Genomic DNA, 19,077 nt, shown 5'->3' with positions numbered 1-19,077 from the left:
TCAATGACACCCCCCACCCACAGAGCCCCACACAGACACACAGACTACACACTAACACAGATCCTTAAACACATATATATCTCAAAGCCCATCTTGTTGTGCGCACTCAGCCACCAGGCATACAACAGTGCCCAGGTATAAATACATTAAATACCGAATGAATGCGTTGTAATATTAGGAGGCAGGACAACTACCTCATCCTGTACTTGTCTCTACCAAGCTTCAACTCACTATAAAATTAGATAGACACAGCTTTTTTTTTTTTCACGTATTTAGTCTCTATAAAGGAGCTTTGTAAGAGTCAGGATGCTTAGGTAATAAGTATTTTGTACTTTAGTGACAAAAATAAAAATTTGTTTTCTATAGCAGAAGGCTATTTTTCCTGTGAATGTTAGATTTTAATTTTTTTTTTTTTTTTGGATTTTTCCAAAGTTAGAAGCAGGGAGGCAGTCAGACAGACTCTGCATATGTCTAACCGGGATCCACCCAGCATGCCCACCAGGGGGCGATGCTCAGCCCCTGTGGGGCATTGCTCCTTTGCGGCCAGAGCCATTCTAGCACCTGAGGCAGAGGCCATGGAGCCATTCTCAGCACCTGGGCCAACTTTGTTCCAATGGAGCCTTGGCTGCGGGAGGGGAAGAGAGAGAGAGAGAGGAAGGAGAGGGGGAAGGGTGGAGAAGCAGATGGGTGCTTCTCCTGTGTGCCCTGGCCAGGAATAGAACCCGGGACATCCACACCCCAGGCCGATGCTCTACTGCTGAGCCAACCGGCCAGGGCCTTGAGTGTTAGATTTTAAAGCAATCCCTTTCTCACCACCCCTAATAACTTTCCAAATCTCACTTCTTAAAATTTATGTTATGGGGTGAACAATTCCTTTGGCATTTATCCTGTCTTGCTATTTCCCCAAATCTTGCTAACCTTTGGGGTTTGAAGCTCGTGCAATTTTTTTAAATCTGTCCCAACACCTCCTGCTGACACACGCCCAAAGGTGCTCAGCTTAAAAAGGGAGTGGTCTTTGAAAATGTAAACTAGGTGTTCCCTGTTGAAATGAAAGCTTGACAGGTATTCTCACAGGGAATACTGGAACCTTTCCCTCAATAGCTGTACAAAGGTTAAAACTTGTTCCTGGCAAACGAGTTTACACTGATATATCCTACACGGATTGTCCCTTCTTGTGGTTCACTAAACTCTAATTGCAATCAGGTTGGTCATAAGCTGCTTATCGTAATGTTTCATAATGAAAAGTGCCCTCTCTAGAATTCAATACACAGTAATGGCTTCTTTGATTTAAAGGATTATTGTGGTAATAAAACCACTACAAAAATTGACACTTCTTCTTCAGTAGATCATCTTTTTTTGGAGACAAAGGCAAGTCCTGAATTCCTGCGATTCTTGAAGATTGAATTGAGTTTTATGCACTGTCAGCAGCCATTTCAGCTTCGTTTGATCAATTTTGGTGTCAGATATCTTGGGGCTACAAATATGGCCACCCATATTCTCAGATGATATATCATGATGATTGTTTTTGAACATATTCATAATCAGCAGGGTTGTGAAATACTTTTTTTTTTTTTTTGCTTTGCTTTAAAAAATAATGAAATTTTGTTGAATAAGGTAAACCCACAAAACAGAAGCAAACTCCTAGATACAAGAAACAAATTGATGGCTCCAGATGGGAGGAGTGGGGGTTGGGAGGTTGGATTAAAAAATGGTGAAAGGAATTAAGAAGTACAAATTGCCAGTTGTAAAAACAGTCACCGGGATGGTAAGTACAGCATAGAAAATATAGTCAATAGTATTGTAATAACTATACATGGTGTCTAGACTACAGATGGGTACTAGACTTACTGGGGTGATCACTACATAAGGTATATAAATGTCTGATTACTATGTCATACACTTGACACAATACTGTATGTCAACTGTAATTAAAAAATAAACTAAAAAAATAAATAAAAGGAAAACAACAACAAAATAATATCAATATAATCCTGGAACCCTAAATACATCCACTGCTTTCCTCCTTCCTCAGTCTCAGAGCACTGACATCTGTCGGCATGCAAGTTGGAGTTCTGCTTGCCCCCGTGCTTCTCTGGGTCGTTACTTCATCATAATGAATCATGATGGCTTGTAGCCCAAGGATCTGTCATTCTGACCACTTCACTGTGGCCCAGGAGCTGGCAGAACAACTGAACTACCCCAGAGGGTAGGACTCTATGATTTTTAAGGTATAGACCTAGAAATACTGCTTGAGGTACTGTCGGCAGAAGTTGCATAGCATCTTTGCCAGCACTTTCAGACCTCAAGGCACAGGAAGCCATTGTCCATACAAGGCTGATCCTCTCAGTTTTGTTTATCCAAAGCTGAATAGATTTTCAGAGTTCTGTCTACCTTTTCCAAGGCCTTTCCCAACCATTTCTGTCCATAAGACTTCCTCATTCCTTTCTTTTAAAAAATTATTTATTGATTTTAGAGAGAGAGAGGAAGAGGTAGGGAGGGAGAGAGAGAGAGAGAGAAAAAATCCCATCAAATTGTTGTTCCAGTTATTAATGCATTCCTCGGTTGATTCTTGCATGTGCGCTGACTGGGGATTGAACCCATAACCTTGGTGTATAAGGTCGAGGCTCTATCCAGGTGAGCTACTGGCCAGGGCTTCCCTGCTTCCTTTCAGCTCCTCAAGCTTCCATGGTCAGCTTCTCTCACCATCTCCCTTCTGCTAGAGGGTAGATGTTTCGTTCCCCACTCAAACTCTGCTGTTCCAGAGTGAAGACTCTCCCTCAACTTCTCTGATTCCCCAGGATATCTAGTGTATAGGGAGGATTAGTACATGTTTATAGGTTGATCCAAAAAACATTGTTGATGAGATAATTGTTAAATAGAAAAATAGGTAAGTAAATATAATGTAGAAAATGTGAAAGAGAAAAAGACATCATGGGATTTGTTCAAACAAAGGCAGAAACCCTCTTATGCTACTTAACCTCCATGTATGTCAGTTTCAAGAAAAATTGAAAAAATAATAGTACCTACTTCATAGGCTGCCATGAGGATTAAATGAATTCATACCTGTAAACTGCTTAGAACAGTGCCAGGCATGCAACTAATGCCACATAAGCATTTGTTAAATGAAAATAAAAAATAAATAACATCGCCATACCAAAATCTACCCGACTGCCACAGGGACGCTGCTCAGTAAAGGTGGAACTTAACTACCTTCCTTTTTTGGTGACACTTGAACCAGCATGGGCCCGGGATGGAGCAGCTGTCTGGACCCACGAGCTGGTTGGTGACCCTGCCTTCCAGGAGAAGAAACTCTTGGAATCATAGCAAGCTCTGTGCTCTATCTAGTTCAAGGGTCCTGGAAGTTACCAGGTTCTGCCATAAACTCGGCTCAGCTGGAGCGCTTCCAGGGCTGGGACATGTGGCTTTTGCAGGAGCAGTTGCTGAGCACCCTGGCGCCCCCGCGGTGGTGGCTGCCTCTGCGGTGAGGGGGGGGCAGCCGGAGCCCCGCCCCCAGGCCTCACCGCCCAGAGCCACGGAAAGTTACTGCGTGCTAAGGAGGCAGGACAGATGGAAAGCACGGGGCTGCCAAGTGCTGAAATCCTGGGCTGCGCTTCTTATGCTCACAGGCACGGCTCTGCTGAGAGTCCAGCCTGTACACGTCCCCCGCACAGAACTGTCTTCTTTCAGCACTTACCATATTTTGGGGCAGAGGGAGGAGAAAAAAGTCTGAAGGAGTGGCAGTAAGGCATGAGCCAGGATCCCATGCCTGCCCTACGATGTCCCTGAGGTGAATATATCATTTTACCCACTGAATCGTGTACAGTTGGACTTTCACCTAATTAATAGATTTAAAAATACAACCAAACTCTATAATGTTCACCTCGCCGGAGGCTTCCAAGGGTCTATTTGCTCCTTCATTGTTTGTTTTTTTCTTTTTTAGAGAGGGAGTGAGAGGGACAGATAGACAGGAAGGGAGAGATGAGAAGCATCAGTTTTTTGTTGCGGCACCTTAGTTGTTCATTGATTGCTTTCTCATATGTGCCTTGACCCAGTGGCTGCAGCCAACCAGTGACCCCTTGTTCAAGTCAGCAACCTTGGGCTCAAGCCAGTGACCTTGGGCTTCAAGCCAGAAACCATGGGGTCATGTCTATGACCCCACGCTCAAGCCAGCGACCACATGCTCAAGTTGGTGAGCCCGTGCTAAGCCGGCAACCTTGGGGTTTCATGGGTCCTCTGCGTCCCAGGCCAACACTCTATCCACTGTGCCACTGCCTGGTCAGGCTCGTTCATTTTTTAACAAACATTTCCCAAGCACCCATTATCTGTCAGTGACCCAAGTGGGCCCTGGGAGCCCCGAGGAGCTCCTAGGCCAGTGCAGACACAGACAGGAAACTGTTCCTATACGATATAAAGGGCTGTCGCAGGCCACACACAGGGTGCCCAGCAGAGAAACGGTTCCTGCCAGGTGGGAGAGCGGCCTGCCCAGGCCTGCAGGGGAGTCCTGAGAGAGCTGGGCTTTGAAGAATGACTCTGGTGAGAAGGTCATCAGGTGAGCAAGTGGCCTAATTAGGCTATGATGTATATTTGTTATCTTTGTCTAACACCTGCTTTTTCAAGTGAGGCTTTAAACATACAAAAACAGATTGTGGGTTGGAGAACCGCATTATATCAACATTGCCTTTGCTGATTACAATCACTGTACTGCGGCCATGAAAGAGAAAGACCATGTTCCTAGGAAATCTACTCTGAGAAAGAGCAAAGAGGACGGTCTTATCTGTCTCTCTCTCTCTCCACACACACATATGTATATATTTGTATAAACATACATATGCATGTATATATTTGTATATACATACACAAACACACAGACATAAAGAGAGAGAGAATGAGAATGATAAAGCAAATAAGATGAAATGCTAATGATTGGTGAATCTGAATAAATGGCATTTGTGCCACATTTGCAAGTTTCTATAAATTTGAAATTATGCCAACACTAAAGTTAACAAGAATTTCTAAAATACAAACAGTACTAAATTAGCTTTAAAACTGCCAAAAGGACAATGCTTTTTATTACCATCATTCGGAAAAGCATCAGTGACAACCAGAAGAACATAATTTGGTCAGACGGATGCAACTACCTACACAGGCATCTGGGAACTCTGAGGAGTGTAATGTGTTCTGTGGTTCCCTCTGTCCTTCTGCAACCTTTTCTTTTTTCCCCAGACGCTGAGATTTGCAGATGAGAGGGTCAGGAGGGCTCTGAAGCCCATACCAGGTGTGGTCCATGAAGGTCCTGAAAGGGAAGGGGCTAGAAGATGCTGCTTGTTCCTCTGCAGTGGAAGGACCCAACCCCAGGAACCTAGAGGGGGTAGTGCAGGTGTGGGCACTCAGCTTGGTAAGTATTTGAGATGTATCAGACAATTCTGCTGTGCTTGCTTATGATACATTTTAAAAAGAAGAAAGTGGCCCTGGCCGGTTGGCTCAGTGGTAGAGCAATGGCCTGGCATGCAGGAGTCTGGGTTCAATTCCCAGCCAGGGCACACAGGAGAAGCACCCATCTGCTTCTCCACCCCTCCCCCTCTCCTTCCTCTCTGTCTCTCTCTTCCCTCCCGCAGCCGAGGCTCCATCGGAGCAAAGTTGGCCCGGGCGCTGAGGATGGCTCTATGGCCTCTGCCTCAGGTGCTAGAATGGCTCTGGTTGCAACAGAGCAACGTCCCAGATGGGCAGAGCATTGCTCCCTGGTGGGCGTACTGGGTGGATACCGGTCAGGTGCATGCAGGAGTCTGTCTGACTGCCTCCCCGTTTCCAACTTCAGAAAAATACAAAAAAAAAAAAAAAAAAAGCAGAAAGCAAAATTTAATAATAACAGCAGCAGCTAACACTTACCAGGTGCATACTCTATTCTAGGTATTTTGCTAACTACTTAACATGGATGCCTCGTGGAATGCCCATAACAGAGCCATTAGGTTGGTACTACTAACATTCCCATTTTACAGATGGGGGAACTAAGGCCCAGTGAGTCAATGATGAAATGGATATAAGCACAAGTAGCCTGGCTCCAGTGCCTGCGCTCTCACCCACAATGTTATATTCTCTAGGCTCTGGCTCTACTTGATGTGCATGTGAACTAAGAATTTCGAAGGACACGGAGGGCAGTGGAAGCAGTATGATAAATTGGGGTTGTGGGATTGCAGTGATTTTTATTTTCATTTTAATGCTCAGTGTCATTTGTGTAATAAATAATTTTTTTAAAAACAGTCCCATAGATTGATAACTCCTGACTCAATAGATGCCGTTTGGGGTATGTGTACTTAACACAGAATCTTTGTCACTAAGCTTCTCCATGACTTGGTTTCTGAATCTGAAATATGAGGTATTTGGTAACATTTTCCCACTAAAATACTTGCTCTATGGTTGCTACTCTGAGTGTGATGTGTGGAGGACATTGGGGGTGTGGAGACTAGGGGGTGAGAAAGGTTGGGGTGGAGCAGGGTGGAGTGAGGGCCTATAACTCTTTACAAGGGCAATTACTCACTGGTAGAATCAAATGTGACATGTGAGGATGTGCTGGGCTTTCTACTCTTTAGGTCCAATGTGGGACAAAAACATCAGATCTGAATGAGGTTCCCTTCCCCCTTGCTTTCCTTCTTCATTTTACCCCTCCCTTCTTTCCCTTCCTCCCTCTCTTCTCTCTCTCTCTGAGCTGGTGGAAGAGGTGTTTTGTCATATGTATACATTTCCTCACATAGAAAAGACTGGCAGAGACTCAGACCAGAGAGAATGAATGGCTTGAAAGTATAACGGGGCTCAACTCCCTCAATTGTTTAACCCCTTTATCACCTGTGCAGAAGAAAGACTTTTCTGTTTGCTGTTTAACCACAGATGGTTCACTGTAAATGTATTCACAGAAGGTAAAAAGTGTGGCGTAACCAAAAGACATGCTCCTATGGCGAGAAATGAGGCCGGCTAGCTTGTATTCTCTTCCCAGTCATCTTCCAGACAAGCTGGATAGAGAGCCGAGTTTTCATTTCTGTGCATCATCCATCTCGGTTCAAAGATGCCTTTGAGAGAGCCAAGGGAATGAAGATTTAATGCTGTCAAGTGCTTTGAGATCTCAGACAAAGAAGCTCTGTAAATACTGAGAATTACTGGGCATTATCGGCCTCAGTATTGGTCCCCTTAGCATTATCAGGGTTTTGAAAAAATTAATGAAGAAATAGGTCCTGGCATCCTGCAGCCGCAATCGCTTCTCGGAAGATTAAGAGACCATCTACACTCGGGAATGGAGGACTCTGTGAAAACACTCACCCAAGAATTACTTTCCTTTTTTTCTGCCAATGAAAAACACCAAAGATGAAAACCCAGGGCAATATATATGAAAAAGAAAGAATGAAAGCTTTAAAAATCAAACTGCAGTGGGAAGAGGGCCAGGTCCTGTGTGTGCGCCTCTCTGCACAGGAGATGAGAAGAGAGAGAGACAGATATTCAGAGAGACAGAACGGGCTTCAGAAGAAAACGATGCCAAAGGCTCTTGCCTAGATGCTTATATTTGCTATGAAGTGAAATTTTTTTTAAAAGTATGCATTCTATGTTGGTGAGGGTGTAGGGCAACAGGCACTCAAATATATCATTGACGGGCACAGGGACTGCTGCAATCTCTATGGAGGACCGCTGTGCATATCCCGTGACATTCCTTAAAAATGAGCTTTCCCATTGTCCTCACAATTCCACCTCTAGGACTTTATTCTGCACATATACAGAATGGCATACGTTCGAGGATAGTCATTGCAGCACTGTTTGTATTAGTAAAGTTTGAAAACAACCTAAATGTTGATTAGTAGGAGATTAAATAGCTGTCTAGTATATCCACGAAGTGGAATAGCACACAGTTATTAAAAAGAATAAAGCAAATTTATATGCACTCCTGTGGAATTAGTTTTAAAGATATAGTGCTAATATGCTGAGCAGTGTGTGCATATATGTATGTATGTATTATATATCTATGTATATGTACATTTGAATATGTATGTTTGCATTTATCATGCCCATATGGTAACAGAATGGATTATTTCTGGAAGACTGTATAAAAAACTGGTAACTGCCCTGGCCAGTTGGCTCAGTGGTAGAGCGTTGGCCTGGCGTGAAGGAGTCCCGGGTTCGATTCCTGGCCAGGGCACACAGAAGCGCCCGTCTGCTTCTCCACCCCTCCCCCTCTCCTTCCTCTCTGTCTCTCTCTTCCCCTCCCGCAGCCAAGGCTCCATTGGAGCAAAGTTTGCCCGCGCGCTGGGGATGGCTCCATGGCCTCTGCCTCAGGCGCTAGAATGGCTCTGGCCACAACAGAGCGACGCCCTAGATGGGCAGAGCATCGCCCCCTGGTGGGTGTGCCAGGTGGATCCCGGTCAAACGCATGTGGGAGTCTGTCTGATTGCCTCCCGGTTTCCAGCTTCAGAAAAATACCAAAACAAAACAAAACTAAAAAATAACAAAAAAATAACAAAAAAAAAAAACTGGTAGCTGGCTAAAGGACAGGTTTACTTCTAACTTTATATTCTTTTGACTGTTGTGTCATGTATCCATGTAACCCATTCAAAAAATGTAAATAATGCTAATGTGTGTGAAACCAGTGATTAACCCACAAAGTGAAAAGATGAACTTTGTACTTTTTTCTGGGGGTGGGGCTGGAGGAGTATATCTTCAGAGCTCTCCCATGTTCCCGTTCTTCTTCACACCAGGCTTCCCAGCCTCTGACTTCCTAGGCTGCCCACAGCCCAATTCAGGGTGGGTTGGGTTGGCCTGGTGCCTATTTGAGCTAACACCCCCCAAACCAGGAATTCCCTGATCTGTACCAGGTCTATCAGATTAGACCTTAGGATTCAGGGACTTTCCCTCTAGGACTGACAAGGGAAATGATCCCTAAGGATCAGCGCCCCCACTGGGCTATGCCAAACATATTTGTTGCAACTCGGAGCCGAGAAAATTTTGGAATTGGGCTGTGTTTGGTTGCAAAGACCCACGAAACTGGAGGTTCCAAGGATATGCATGGAGTAATAAGCAGAGCACAGTTCTCATGAGGTTCTAGTAAAAATAGTGAAACAACCACCTAAAAAAGAACAACGATGGAGCATCAGGGTGCCTAGCGTTGTCCTAAGTGTTTTGGGTAGATAATGGCGCCTGGATCACACCACAAACCCACGAGGCTCTCCCCGTTATCGCCTCCATTTTATAGGACATTTAGGCTTGAAGAGGTCACTAGTGCCACAGTGTGACCGGGCCCTTGGAAATGGGACCTGGAAAACCTGTCCCTCTCTTAGTCTCTCAGGGGCAGCATGGTATCTCTCTCTTTGGGCTGTGGCTTCTCTCCATACAATTACTCTCACCCTGTTCTGACACCAGTTGGCTGATTCCCTCCCTATCGGGCCTGCTCGTTGATTTTGTTTTGAGAACCCTCTCCATCTCTAGGTGTCCTCTGTGCTCAGCTGCCTCCTAACTGCCTCCTCCTCTTTATTCCTCCATTCAAATTCCCATGAGAGCGTGCGGAGGACCCGGGTTCGATTCCCGGCCAGGGCACACAGGAGAAGCGCCCATTTGCTTCTCCACCCCTCCGCCGCGCTTTCCTCTCTGTCTCTCTCTTCCCCTCCCGCAGCCAAGGCTCCATTGGAGCAAAGATGGCCCGGGCGCTGGGGATGGCTCTGTGGCCTCTACCTCAGGCGCTGGAGTGGCTCTGGTCGCGACATGGCGATGCCCAGGATGGGCAGAGCATCGCCCCCTGGTGGGCAGAGCGTCGCCCCTGGTGGGCGTGCCGGGTGGATCCCGGTCGGGCGCATGCGGGAGTCTGTCTGACTGTCTCTCCCCGTTTCCAGCTTCAGAAAAATGAAAAAAAAAAAAAAAATTCCCATGAGATTGAGCTGGAGAGGTCACCTTCCCATTGGAGGCCAGCCACTTCCCAGACTGGGGCTGACTGCCCCTGCTCAGGTCCCCATTTTGTTTCATTTATCCAAGGCTGAGGGCTACCAAGGCTCTTGAGATTATAGTCAGTTCCTTCACTTATCAAATGTTTATGGAGAACTGACCTGCAGCCAGGCACTGGGATGCTAGGGATACACACCAACAGAGCAAAGCCCTTGCTCCACTGGACTTACCTCCTACCTTCTCTAGCTGCAGTGATGGGTGTGGCAGCCATTCTGGCCTGTCCGGTTTACAGTGATCCATGATTGACCGCTGTAACTCTTGCCTCAGTCCCTAAGTCACCGCCAATATGGTTCCCTGCTTACATGCCTTTTCCTAGTTATTTATCCACCTCCTGAGATTGGAGCTGTGCCTCGCCCCAGTATACTAGAGTCCTAGGTGACCAAACACATGGGAGGACAGTGATGGGAGCGAGTCCTGGTGACCACTGCTCAGAGGCCCTGTGGATCAGCTGCCACAGGCTCAGACACAAAAAATAAAGTTATTGACTATTCTTTCATAATTGGTCAACAAACACCCAAGCTGTGCTCTTCTCTTTTCTCTTTCTTCCTTTCTGTTCCAACTGCTTGAAGGGATTCCGTGCCCTGTCAAATGGTGTTTCCCAAAACGGAGTTAACTTTTTTCAGACTTCTCTTCCACATTCTTCAAACTCCTAGTAATCCTTTAATACCAAGCTCCCAGTCTTTCCCTTCTCAGTAAATCCTTGCTAAAGTCTCAGAGGCAATTGTGCCCTCATTTGAGCTACTTTGGCCCTTGATATTTAATTTTATTGTTGCCCTTATCATGCTGTATGGTAAATATTTATATAGATGTATGTTGTTTTACTGGAACATAAACTCATAGAGAGAGCACATTTTAATAATTTATTTAGTTTTAATTTAAATAAATTATTTTAGAATAGTTTTAGAGAAAAGTTACAAAAATAGTACCGAGAGTTCACATATAGCTCCTGCCCAGTTTCTCTAATTGTTAACATCTTGCTTAAGTATGGGACATTTTTTCCAACTAGGGAATCAACATTGGCATATTACTATTAACTAAATTTCACAGTTTATTCAGATTCCACTAGTTTTCCCTGAACGTCCTTTTCTTATTCCAGGATGCCATCCAGGTAGCCTGTTATGTTGAGTAGTCATGTCTCATTAGTCTCCTCTTGTCTGTGACAGTTCCTTGAACTTTCCTTGTTATTGATGACCTTGACAGTTTTGAGAAGGTATACCGGTCAGGAATGTTGTAAAATATCTCTCAATTTGGGTTTGTCTGATGTTTTACTCCTGGTTACACTGGGACTTATTTTTAAGCACCAGCACTGAGCTAAATCCCTACTATGTACCACCTCGCATTCACCGGGCATTTGATGAATGGTTATCAAACTAAACAGAATTCAAGGGTTTCTTTAGCACCTTCTATATAAATAGAACCCTGATTGATACTGTTGGAGAGATGAAGTTATAAAAACCAAGCCCTGTACAGAAGTACCACCAGCTGAATAATAAAAGACAGCAATGCAACCAAATGTCCAATTAGGGGACGGAGATCATGACCTCCGACAGTTCAAGAGATGGATTAATCAGTGTGAGTGGGCGAAGCCTGCAACACCTTATTGTATGAAGGGACTGGCAACATGGGGAGGATTTAGAGAGGCCTTCTTCATTTCTCAAACACACCAAGCTCTTTCCTGCATTTTCAGCCCCTCTCTTTTCATGGCTGGCCTCTGCTCATTCTTCAGGTCTAGGACTAAATGTGGCTTCTGCAGACCCTGTCATCTAAAATGGGCTCCACCTGCCACTGTCCCTCAGCGGCCTTGTTCCTTCATTGCTTTTGTTAACGTTTGTAACGACTGTTTCTTGTCCATCTCCCTCACTCAAGTTGAAGCTCCTTGAGGATAAGTATTGTGTTTTTAATTCACGCCGCCGGAGCCCATTGTCTGGCACATGATGCTACTGCAATTGTCTTGGTGAAGGGATAAATGGGTTATTGGATAAGCCCGATAAGATGTGAGACAATGACGAGAAGATAATGAGCAACTAATGTAAGAAGCGCAGGAATGGAGCAAGAGCTACTGGTTAGGCAGATGGGATGCTGCCAGGTCATGAGATTGATCCCATAGTGTCAGGTGATCCCCAATGGGTGGCATAATTTGGGCAAAGGCCAACAATGTACTAGGTGTGGAGCACACAGAGGTAGAGGCCATCTAGTAATTTTCCATCTTGGGAAGGCCAGTAAGGCTTCATAGGACAAAGAATGGGGATGAGGAATCACTGTGGTCAGGGGCAATGCAGGGGCCATACACAGGGCTGTAGAAATTCAGAACATTTCCCATGAACGAGAATAATAGGAAAGCTCCTGCAAGGCAAGTGGGGGCACCCAGTTTAACTTTTCCGGTGCTGGCACAAACCCCAGAAGGAAAAGGGCACGCTAGTCAATGCTTCTGAGCAAGAAAGAGAGTGTGGAAGATGAAGATTTGGGACTGTACTGTCAGATTCAGTTCAGGGAAAGGACTGCCATCTTTGTAAGCATGGAAAAATCTAGAGCAGGGGTCGGGAAACTTTTTGGCTGAGAGAGCCATGAACGCCACATATTTTAAAATGTAATTCCAGGAGAGCCATACAACAACCTGTGTATGTTACGCATTATCCAATAAAAATTTGGTGTTGTCCCGGAGGACAGCTGTGATTGGCTCCAGCCACCCGCAACCATGAACATGAGTGGTAGGAAATGAATGGATTGTAATACATGAGAATGTTTTATATTTTTAACATTATTATTTTTTTTTATTAAAGATTTGTCTGCGAGCCAGATGCAGCCATCAAAAGAGCCACATCTGGCTCGTGAGCCATAGGTTCCCGACCCCTGATCTAGAGCAACCCAGCAATGGAGCTCCAAGACTCAGAACAGAAAGGCCCCCAGAGGAGTTTTTGATCTTTCCCATCATGTTTTCTACACGGTTGCAAAGGACAGAACCAGAGGGAGTCCACACTGACTACCATGGCAAAAGGATGTACAATATTTTCCCATCTGAGTTCAATTTTAAAATGCTGACCTGAGGGCCAGTGTTTCATACAGATTCTGACTCAAATGAGTCCGGGGGGGACAGGCCCGGAAAGCATATGGCAAAGAAGCTTCAGGAGTCCAGACTGTGACTTAGAAAGAAAGAAACAAACAAAAGACGCGACATCTTTGTATACCTGTAGAAATAATTATAATGGGCGAACTCAGCTTATTTTTTTATCCAACCTGAGTAAAAGCTTTCAAAGAGAAAGATAACAATGAGCTGTGCATGAGATTCCAAAAGTACTGCTGGTGACAGAGTTCAGGGAATCCCCAGGAGGACCAAGAGACGGTCCAGCCAGTCTTCCTCCGACGGAGTAGGTGGGCAGAGGAAAGCAGAAAAAGTGGCTGCACGTCTATGCGGGAAGGTCAGAACAGGAGACGAGTGTTCCTTTGTTATTTCAAGTCTATAGCCTTTGAACCCCCAGAGGGTAAATGGATGAATCCTGCTCACTGACTTGTAACTCAGGAATTCCTTCTCTCCTCTGTACCTCCTTAGATTAGGGCTAAAGGGAGATGTGGGATTAGGTTGTGCAATCTCTTCGTTTGAGAAGGGAGGAATCCGATGTCCAAAGGACGACACAACTCGCCAGCGTCACCCTAGTAGGTGGCATCAGAGCCAGGGTGAGACCTTCTAACCCACTTGACTTTCCCAGTCCTAAGCAGCCCATCTGGGGACTGAACACGAGGTTGGCTCCAAGCCTACATTTTGATTTCCACTCTCCTTTTATTTGAATACAGGAGCCCTGTTCACTACAACAGTTTTTCCTCCTCACATTACTTTTGCAACAACCTTGAAGTGGCCAGAGGGAAAACAAAACAAAACACCACCCACATTCACATTCATTTTAATGAAATGCACACCAGGTACCTGACCCCCGCTCCCACTTCCCTGCCAGTCTCCAGCTTACATCAATTCATTTCCCTGACAGAAAAGACGAGTCAACTTTATGGATGGAAAGTAATTTCCTAGCAAATATTACCAGATAGGTTTACTAGCATTACTTGACAATTTTATTATTATTTTTTTGTTTCACGATCAGGTGGGAATCTCCACGTTCGCCAGGTAGTATGATGAAAAACCTGCAGTGTTTAACTTTTGCATTCGTTTTAACGTCAGAGGGAAAAATAAGACACAAAGAACAAGTTGTGTTGTGTTGACTGCATGCTGAGTACGTCTCGGGGCTCCTCAGAGGATCCTGGCTTTCCTCCTCCCTTCCCACCCACAAACTTTCAGATCCTAAAACCTCAGTGTGGGTTGAAGGGAATTACTCTGCGGCACCCGAGCAGCCCGCTCAGAGGTGGGGTGGCTGAGGTGACTTGGCAGAGCCTGCTTGTAAACGCGGGTTATCAGCTCATTTACGAGGTAAGCCAAGTGGGGCAAGTTAACTTGTTTTACTCTTCTCAGGATTTCATATGATGCTCTTATAAGAACTCAGTCATCCAAATATAGTTCGTATTTAGATGAGGAAACTGGACAACAGAAAGGAATCAAGACAGTGTTTCATTAACAGGCATTTATATGTCTTTCATTAAGAGTCACTTTTGTGTAGGGGTTACTTTAATTCATGTTTTTTTTGTTTTGTTTTTTGTTTTCATTTTTCTGAAGCTGGAAACAGGGAGAGACAGTCAGACAGACTCCCGCATGCGCCCCACCGGGATCCACCCGGCACGCCCACCATGGGGCGATGCTCTGCCCATCCTGGGCGTCGCCATGTTGCGACCAGAGCCACTCTAGCGCCTGAGGCAGAGGCCACAGAGCCATCCCAGCGCCCGGGCCATCTTTGCTCCAATGGAGCCTTGGCTGCGGGAGGGGAAGAGAGAGACAGAGAGGAAAGCGCGGCGGACGGGTGGAGAAGCAAATGGGCGCTTCTCCTGTGTGCCCTGGCCGGGAATTGAACCCGGGTCCTCCGCACGCTAGGCGGACGCTCTACCGCTGAGCCAACCGGCCAGGGCCTTAATTCATGTTTTACTACCTATTTTCTAAAAAGTCAGACACTCTTGGGTGAGGGTTTGACAGATAAAACACAATAATATATCCAGTTAAGATTGTGTTAAAAATAAACAACGAATAAGGTTTAGTGTAAGTGTAGTCCAAATATTCCTGGGGCCTATTATATTCATTGTTAATCAACACCAGATCCGTTAACTAGCTGGTTTATACATTATCCAGAGTATTTTTTCCCTGCTTCCTTCTTTTTTTTCAGTGGCTTAATTTTAGGAACCCTATTAGAGGGTGCCCTACTTATGAGCTGAGGCACATGTGTTAGTAGGGTAGGAATTTGATATTTTGGGTTAAAAATGGTGATTATCTGCAGTCTCGTTATTACTATATAGAAATAATTAGCCATAAAATGATGTTTTTCCAGAGTTTGGATTTTGCAGACTAGTCAAATGTAAAAAGAGAAGGAAATTGTGGGAAGATCAATATTGTGTTGCCACATCTGAATTTGATCAAATAAGCGTGTTTAAAGAAATACGACAACCATCTCCAATCGCCATTCATTCATAAAGAAAAGTAATATTTTAACACCCCCAAAGTAGGAAGGACACACTGTTAGAATAAAGAGCAATAGTTCTTTTTTTTTTCTTTTTTTTTCTTTGTTTTTTTGGATTTTTCTGAAGCTGGAAACGGGGAGAAACAGTCAGACAGACTCCCGCATGCGCCCGACCGGAATCCACCCGGCACGCCCACCAGGGGCAACGCTCTGCCCACCAGGGGGCGATGCTCTGCCCCTCCGGGGCGTTGCTCTATTGCGACCAGAGCCACTCTAGCGCCTGGGGCAGAGGCCAAGGAGCCATCCCCAGCGCCCGGGCCATCTTTGCTCCAATGGAGCCTCGGCTGCGGGAGGGGAAGAGAGAGACAGAGAGGAAGGAGAGGGGGGGGATGGAGAAGCAGATGGGCGCTTCTCCTGTGTGCCCTGGCCGGGAATCGAACCCGGGACTTCTGCACGCCAGGCCGACGCTCTACCACTGAGCCAGCCAGGGCGAGCAATAGTTCTTAAATAAAGCTGGCAGCCATAACAATGTGTTACCCTTGGTTTTGTGAACACTCCGTCACAATGTCACAGACAAGGTTATATACCATAGCACTTACAAAATGACAGTAGCTAGACTGCACGTCACACAGGTTTGTGCTAGTAGGAGATAATCACAGAGGACCTTCTAGTAAAGAAAAGGGAAGGTTAACAGAGCCAGTTTCAAATTTTGATGACCTTAAGTTAATATGCTATTTAAGTATTTTCTTTCCAAGAAACATATTATTTGTGCAGAAGTATACTGTGACTTCAGAAACCACGAAGCATTTTCTCTACCTATAATGTATAGAAAACTTTTCTTTAAGCTTCCTTTGAAGCATAGCCCAATCTCAGTACCCTTCCTCTCTAACTCCGTAAAATGAATGCTTCAGGGACTGGATAATATGACACTGAACTTAAATAGCCCCCTTCCTAAGAGAGTTCAGAGGTCTTTGAAACTACAGGTAATTAAGCCTCCTGGCTCCTGTGAGCTGGCAGAATGTGTGACCCTGACTGAGCAGAGTTGGGTATTTGCCAAAAGGCTAGTGTCGTTGGTAGCATTGCTTGGAGACCCAAGTCCCTAGGTCCAGCTTTTCTATCACCCTTACTATTTTACCCAAGGAGAAACTATGGTATGAAAGTGGATAATTGCTTGAAATTACCAAGTAATTAATAGAAACCATGATTAAAATCAATTGCCCAACTCAAGACTTATATGCAGTTCCTTTTATTCTCCTCTTGCCCCAGGAGCACAGCACATATAAGACTTTTTTTTTTTTTCAACCAGGGGAACTTTTCTTTAAATAGTACTGAAATTCAATTTTATATGCTGCAGAGAGATTCCAAGCATTATTTGCCAATGATCTCCAAAGAGTCTTTCCTTCTCCCCATGACTATGAAGTTGGAAACTGAATATTCTTTGCAGGGACTCTTCTAAGCAAAGTAGTCATTAAGCACAAACATGCTTTAACATATATGTTTAAAAATACAAAGAATAGCCCCAACTTTTAAAATATTTTGACACATTTTATTTCAGTCTTTTTCTAATCATGGGGTTATTTGCTATCTCTTGATTTTATTATGCATACAATTTTAAATTCCTTTTAAGCTAAATATTGTTATATAAATATATATCATGTTGTAACTACCCATAACTTTATTTTAAGGGTCATATAATACAAATCATATAAAAGTATTTTTATCCCCAACTTTTAATAAGCAACGCTCTCTACCTTTCGGGAATGTATAGGGGGCCTTTTTTAAAAACAATGGTTTTCGCCCTGGCCGGTTGGCTCAGTGGTAGAGTGTCGGCCTGGCGTGCAGAAGTCCCGGGTTCGATTTCTGGCCAGGACACACAGGAGAAGCGCCCATCTGCTTCTCCACCCCTCCCCCTCTCCTTCCTCTCTGTCTCTCTCTTCCCCTCCTGCAGCCGAGGCTCCATTGGAGCAAAGATGGCTCGGGCACTGGGGATGGCTCCTTGGCCTCTACCCCAGGCGCTAGAGTGGCTCTGGTCGCAACAGAGCGACGCCCCGGAGGGGCAGAGCATCGCCCCCTGGTGGACAGAGCGTCGCCCCTAGTGGGCGTGCCGGGTGGATCCCCGTCGGGCGCATGCGGGAGTCTGACTGTCTCTCCCGGTTTCCAGCTTCAGAAAAATACAAAAATAAATAAATAAATACATACATAGATAAATAAAAATAAAAACAATGGTTTTCTGTAGTGATGGTGTTTTCTAAATGATTGTAATTATTACTTTTATAATAAATAAAAAAGAAAGATCCGAAACACATGTACTCTATTAAAAATCACTTCAACCTGAAAGTGTAGACGGCCATTGAGCATCACCTCCTAATTGCACCTTCCTTGAGTCCTCTCCCTGACCTACCTGGGAAATTCAATATCCCTTCGCTATTCCAGACATTCGTCTTTCTGCGAGAAAGCAGCACAACCATTTTTCTTAACCTCTCAAAGTCCCAGCACTTCTGTAATTACTGAAGCTCAGGTATTCTTCCCTCCTCACCCCCCCCTCCCTCCTCAACCCTAATTAATACCAGCTTGTTTTCATCCCTCTCTCTTTGCTTTTTGTCTTACTAATTCTGACATGACTTTTTTTTTTTTTTCAGGCTCAACTGAATAGAAGAGAGAGATTTTTGGCTTTCATTCCAGCATGATGTTTCACAGGAAGTCAACTCTCGTTCCAGGTACTTGATAAACATCTCACTAATTTCTCCCTGTTTCTAAGCCATTAACATTTTGGTTAGCAGGCCAGAGCCCTCCAGACACCCTTTGCCTCTTACACAACAAGTAAGCTAATGAAACCCACGAGTGCAGGAGTACAGCCTGGCCCTCTGCTTCTTCTCTGTAATGGTTTCTGTCACCTGGGCCAAACTGCCACCACCATGACTCTGCACAGGGGGTGCCGCCTCAGGGCAAGTGGAAGAATGCAAATAGCCGTGGCCCTCCAATTACAATGTAAGGAGAGCTGTTCGTTCTCTTGCATTCTTCCATATATTTCTCTTCCTAACCACCGAGTTTGAGGATAATGTACTATTTTTACTTATTTTCAGTGGAAAGAACATGAAACCTAAGAGTGAGGGTGGCATATTGCTGAATTATGTGTTTCAGTCTGACTAGATAGAATAACTTAGATTTTTGTTGGGAGAGAGGGGAGGAAAATCGAGCACTGAATCCACAGAAAACCAGATGAGAGAGAGAGCAACATCTCCTAGTTCCTGGGTTCTAGGGATAAAGAAAAAAAATAGTCACAATTAATAATACAGTGAGTACACGGTGGGAAGTTGTAATCTTTAACAAGGTGTTTCTTCCCAGACATTCAAAATCTCTGTACTCAGCTTTTAATTACGTTTCCTTTTATTGCGTTAAAATATTATGTTTATAATCAGAATTTAACTACAAGATTTAAAGGGAAAAGAACACATTTGAAAGACATTTTAAAAACATTCTTGGACAGAGATCCTTTTATTCAAGGATGCTATGTGGCATCACAGAAATGAATCAGAGACTTGGGCCCTGCATTTCCTTAGAA

At 44.6% G+C, this 19,077-nt stretch overlaps 1 protein-coding gene and 1 non-coding gene across 2 annotated transcripts in view; both read right to left on the bottom strand.

Moving 5' to 3' along the window:
* The window catches only part of RORA (RAR related orphan receptor A), a 788,307-nt gene that overhangs the window by 131,953 nt on the left and 637,277 nt on the right, over positions 1-19,077 (bottom strand). The gene's annotated exons all lie outside the window — the stretch shown is intronic.
* TRNAA-AGC (transfer RNA alanine (anticodon AGC)) lies at positions 14,898-14,973 on the bottom strand. The gene has a single exon. It is a non-coding gene; the product is annotated as a tRNA-Ala (tRNA).

This window comes from Saccopteryx bilineata, chromosome 4 (genome assembly GCF_036850765.1).
Source record: "Saccopteryx bilineata isolate mSacBil1 chromosome 4, mSacBil1_pri_phased_curated, whole genome shotgun sequence".
Classification (NCBI taxonomy): domain Eukaryota; kingdom Metazoa; phylum Chordata; class Mammalia; order Chiroptera; family Emballonuridae; genus Saccopteryx; species Saccopteryx bilineata.
The sequence above is the reverse complement of the archived record's forward strand: the minus strand, read 5'-3'. Positions and strand labels throughout refer to the sequence as shown.